A 6290-nucleotide genomic window follows, 5' to 3' on the forward strand; every position below is an offset into this window, starting at 1 on the left:
TTATTTACATTTTGCCTTAAATCACTTAAAAAAATCATATTTTAAAATTTGCCAAAGCACCTAAGAAAAGTTTTGTATTCTGCCTGCATTTACCTACAGAAGAAGTTTTCGAAATATAACCTTACATCTGGGCCGAATGATCCTAGGAGTCTTGGCCAACAGAAGTAGCAGAGAACTTTTTATGCCATAAACCGCTTACGACATGAAAAATGATTCGACGTCACAAGGTAAATGGACAAGCTTTACCCAATTTTAGTCAGAAGATTTTTGGAGGTTATTTAATTATTTTTCTTCGATATTTATCGCATCGTTTGTTTCACACATTGCACAATGTCGACTAACTAACTAACCACTGTTGCCAAGTTGTGCCGGAAAACTGAACATCTCACCCTTCTTAACAATAAAGCATTATTATAAGACCATTAGTATAGTCCAACACACAATAAATGGTCATAACCGATAACGTTAAAAATTATTTTCTATCGGTATTTATAGCATCGTTTGTTTCACACATTGCACAATATCGAGCAGCCCTTGTACACGTCATCAACAAGAAAATTCAACATGTTGCCAAGTTGTACCGGAAATCTAAACATGTCATCCTTCCTAACAATAAAGCATTATCATAAGACCGGTAGTATATAGTCCAACACGCAATAAATGGTCATGACGTTTTTATCTACTTGGAGACATTTTTGGGCCAATAAATCAACCCGGTCTAGAGTAGTAGTAAGACAATTGAAACAAAAAATGTATAAATATATGTTCTATGGCGTACTGTATTATTGCAAGTATATAAATAATAAATGCATATTTAATAAAATTTAGTCATCAAAATAGTTTTAATCGTTGCCATCACTATCATCCAATATAATTAATATATGTTTGTTTAAAATTAATTTTCATTTCAAGTACATGATTAATGCATTCTCTTCAACTGCTGTCTAGTATTAATTCGCACTGAGTTATAAGTAGTATATGGGAGGACATTTTTCCGTTTATATTATTGCGTCTAACTTTGTTTTGTAATTCGGCCCATATTATTTCCCTAGGATTCACATCGCGGTGATAAGGTGGTAATCTAAGAAGCATATTACCGCATTTTTTCATACGACTTGGTTCTTTAAACTTAATGTAGTTGTTTTTTTATAAGTATCGTCAGAATAAAGGTCACGTGTACTAAGAAACTCTTGCAGGAATTAATTTTTGCTGCTAATCATGGTTATTTTTTAGATAACGTGCTATTTTTGTTTTAATTTCTATTGCAATGATTCAAGTAATGATCACTCCTCATACTTCACACACAACACTTCCCTGCGACTCTAATCTTCATCACCAGTCCTAAACACTTTCATTATGCCTTTATTGTAACATCGTTCCTTTTTTTCTAGTGAATCACTAAAGAATAAACGCAAAGTTTACCTTGGAATACCGGTTAAATCCACTGTTCTCCCAGCGGCAACTTCCATGCTTTATGACGATTCTAGAAGACCTTTCAACAATTTTTCAAAATTTTTTAATCCGTTTGTCCTTGATAGTTTTCAATTTTTTTTATCACTATTTTGCCAAAAGAGACGTATAGTGTTTTTTTTCCATGGCTTGTCGGTAAAAACAATTTGGTTCTTTTAAAAGCAACATTTGGAAGCTCTTATTTACAAGTTCCAGTTCAGATTATCAGAAATGTATCAAAAAATGTAATTTTTTTTTCTACAAAAATTCGTGCGTCACTTTAACACGTCACTTTCATTTCCCATCAATTCGAGCCACTTCGGACATTTCCGGGATTTTACCTCACGGATTTGCGAGCAATCGGATGTTTTCGGAAATATTTCCCACGCTTTGAATTTTGACGTTTGTCAATTCTGACGGTCATGTCAGGGAATGTCTTCGTGTGCGAAAATGTAACCAAAAAAATCGCTCCGCTAGTGACAAATAAAAAGTTTTTGGCCTAATATTTGCTGGGAAAATGTCGCTTTCGAGACCCTTTTTTCAAAAGCTGTTATTGGGTTGTTAGTTATTTAACGTTTTTTAAGTGACATCCACCAACAGTCAACCAATCAATACGTGTTGCGCTTGAATTTGAAACCGTTAATCTTTCCTTTAATACTGATGAATGCCATGAATGCACTGCCAACGGTATCAATGAACTATTTTTGAGCAATATCAACGTGGACCATACAATGCAAACGCGAAATTCATATGAAAACAATGCTTAATGTTTTTCCGCGACAGGTCTCATTGAATTGCAAAATCGGCAATAAACAGCAACCGATTTAATAAATCTGCACCTAAATATAGGAGTCAGCTAACAAAACGACGCACACGATTTAAGGAGAATGAATTGTTGTCAGATGAGTGGCATGTACGATATGCAATACACTGCAGTTGACCATTGTCTGTCAGGGATGTAATTAACGTCGTGTTTCGGTTAACGGGCCAAATTAAATCAACAAAGTCGGTAGGAGATCCGAACTAATTAAATGGTACGTTAATTAATGACGATTCTGGTTAGCCCGTTTTAAATTCTAATCGACCAACACGGCCTGCCACACAATGACGATGATTCTGAAAAATAACGGCAGAATTGCTTAGAGGATTTCCTCTTATTTATTAGGGTTTGGATGTGGGATATTATTTTTAATAAAATTTAAATTGAAATAGAAATTTTCAAATAAGTATGGGTTTTTCAATAACCACTGATAACACAGTTCAACAAAATTAAACGTTTTGACAAATATTTAAATTTTGAACACTGATTTTATATAATTTAGATAGACTAACTTCAAAAATTAAGTAAGGTTTTTTTTGCAAAATTTAAAGGAAAGAAATGATATTTCTAAAATAATTTATTTTTGATTTAGTAAAACAGTGGAATCGTAGTTAAAAGAAGTGAAAAAAAAAACTTTACTCTTTACTCGGACTTTTGGAGTGAAATCCTCCTCTTTTTGTCAGAAGGCTGCGTTGTCCAGACATTCGGCTGCAAACCCTCTCCCTGTTCTTCGCTAACTGCTTTAAGATTTTCAGGAAAATAATTTATGTGTGAAAACAGGAAATGCACTTTCAAACTCATATTACAACCTAGATTATGAAAGTGTTGTAACATATTTTGAACAATGCTTTCGTAGTTTTCGTCCTTAGAGTTCCCAAGAAACTTGTCAATTATTTCTTTAAATGAAACTCAGGCGTTTTTCTCGATATAATTATATATGGTCGGAAATTTCTGGCACAAATATTTGAAATACTATCCCACTCATAAATAAAGCATGGAAATTTTGTATAATCTTCCTGTTGTCCTAGGAGCATGTAGAGCACTTTTAGGCCCCCACAAAGCATCCACTGATATTCTTGGTAGTTTATTTTCTTCAAAAGAAGTCCTAAATTTTCATCGTACGGAGGCCAGTGCCATTGAAATCTAACTCATCTGAGTCGGAATTATGATTTTCTCTCGGAAGGTATCGGTACATCTGCTCCATGAGGAACTGGGTGAATAGCAGAGTCAAGTTTTTTGTTTTGTGTTTTATTTATTATTTTTTCTGTGAAATCCTTGAACATTACACTAACAAAAATAACAATTATCACTATGATTCCTACTCTCTCGCCCTACCATAGCAACACCAAAGCATTTCTTCCTATCTTTTTGTCAGTTTCTTAATGCTTCAACCGTCTTGGTCGCCAATTAACTACCAACTAACCAAAATAAGCGTGGTATACAAAGAAGTTATAGTTTGCCTTTGCTTTACTACTTCATTATTACCTACAAAATGTATTTGGAATGTTCACACAATGGCTTATATTTATCCGTTCTAGAATACTAGAAATACGAAACAACGAAGACAACAACTGTTAAACACAGTACCACGACGACCAATACAAACCAAACTGCGCATAAGCAGGTTACAATGCTGTATTGAGAGAGAGAGAGAGAGAGAGAGAGAGAGAGAGAGAGAGAGAGAGAGAGAGAGAGAGAGAGAGAGAGAGAGAGAGAGAGAGAGAGAGAAATGTAATAGTGTGTAATGTACAGTGCTGCCAAATATAATTTAATTTCATAAAAATCAATTCATTTAAAAATCATTCCTAGCATGGGACAAATATAAAATAACATTTTAAGATATAGAGCGTTATAAAAAAGTGACGTGAGAGAGCAAAAATGTGGCGTTTTTTGGAAAAAGGTTCCCCAAAAATGTACAAATAAGCAAACAGCTTTCAAAAATCAAAATCGCGGTTGTCCTGTGTAATCAGTTGATACTTAATATTATTTTTGTCAGCACAGCACTGGTTAATACATTTATTGTCTATTAAAAATTGCCAAAAGGTTTTTCTGTTTTGGTTAGTTTACACAACATGGAAAGAAACGAAATACAAGTTCCAGAAAGCTAATAGAATTGCCTTTATCAAAAATTGTTTTCAAAAAATATAAAACGGAAATTATGTCTTTTCTCTCAAACTCGAAAGTTAATTTAATGAAGCAAATTACTATATCGCACGGTACATTAGTAGCAATATTAACACCAATACAAAGCAAAACACGGAACTGGCAATTGGGGCACGAAAGGTATCGAGGATAGACGCTCGTTCGTAGATAAGTTGTGCAGAGTTCATAGTAAGATTACGACATTATTATTCCCCTCAAACTAAAGCTTACAGTTCACTTACGTTTCAAATTCAAATTTAATCTTCTCACGTTAATCCGCGAATTTTGTTGGACGATTAGCTTCCGTAGATATAACGGTGGTAATCTCCCGAGGGATGATTATCGTAGGGAGCTCCTAGCGCTAGTTTTCGTGGGATCATTCCGACAGAGATGGCCCGGCGGATTAGAGGGACCTTTTCAATATCTCCAACAATTTCAAATCCATGTCACTATTTAACCATCTGTTTTATACCAGGTGATATATCGTTATGTTATTGTTATTTCATATGGTTTTTTTAGGTTATGTTGACATATCAAAAAATTTTCAAATTGCAATGAACTTTCGCGACATTGGGTGGGCCAGGATAGATGACCCAGAGCAAACAAGAAGAAAAAAGATCAGAAAAAGCGATTGAAGAGATTAAAAGGAGTACAGTAGAAAGAAAAGTCATCATGAGTTGTTAAAAAAATTGAGAAGGTTCCCTTAAAATATGTCCAGAGAATAGTAGTAGTAGTGTAGATATCGCTGATAAAAAAAAGGTTAGTGGGTGAAGTGTAGAGACATGCATGAAAAAGCAGTCCCTTTTCTACGAAAATGCGTCAAAGTAACAGATTCTTGCAGATTCAAATTCATAATTTTAAAATAACTCTTTTGCTTTAAATTGTTAATAAAAAATTAACAAGTAGTCCCTCTCTGTTTTTGCCCGATTTTATTTTTATTGGATCATCTGTTTGTTGAGACAGCTGAGACCACTTTTAATTAAGGAAGCAGCTTATTAATTGCTCAAATTTAATTTTGCGTGTTACAATATTTACTTGAGTCCTTGGGCTTATTTTCTTGCCTTTTTATCTGTGATTAATGATCCGTGGACACGAAAATTGGCAAATTAAAAAGTTTGTTTAACGAAACTTTGCCAGGCCACGTGTTTTGGGATTCATCGAGATGTATTGAAATTTCCATTCAATACACTTTTTTGTACCCGAGCGAATAATTTATAATTTTACGGCAAAACAGTTTCGCACAGCCAAAAAAAAAGGTTCAATTTAGGGTCCCGAGGCACATTAACGGGGATCATTAATAAGGCACGTCTCAATTCTAAAGTGTCGAACGTTGTTAGGTGGCCAATAAAGATTACTTGAGATGTAAAATTACGAATAGCTGTTGTCTCCAAATACAAAATAATATTGGCGCGAAGTGGATTCATTATTTATTTTTCTGATTTTCGATATTTTAGTACAAACATTAAAAATACAAAGTGGTTTAAGTCCCTAATTATTAAAATTTTCGGAGGTAAAGATTGTGATTAGCATGCCGGACAATTTTCGACTGTAGAATCCTGAGCTCAAAACGTTAAGATTTAACAAAATAAATAAGAATTAAAAGTTCAGATTTTCACGAAATTATATATTTTCACATGACAATTGTTTGAACAACACCGTGTCCTTATCAAATGTAATATTTACACAGTACCTGCTACTATATATACCGAAAAATGACCATAAAACCTTAATTAACGTTGTTGTGAGAATTTAAGTTCAATAAAGGACAGGGATTTAAATCTAATTGATCGTTGAGCAAAACATTTGAATGTCTCATTTTGTTATTTTAATCTCCATGGCTTCCAATAAATTTAATTATCTACTTTTTGTGGCTGTATGT

Source organism: Cylas formicarius, unplaced genomic scaffold (assembly GCF_029955315.1).
Source record: "Cylas formicarius isolate icCylForm1 unplaced genomic scaffold, icCylForm1.1 PGA_scaffold_6__28_contigs__length_40554024, whole genome shotgun sequence".
Taxonomy (NCBI): domain Eukaryota; kingdom Metazoa; phylum Arthropoda; class Insecta; order Coleoptera; family Brentidae; genus Cylas; species Cylas formicarius.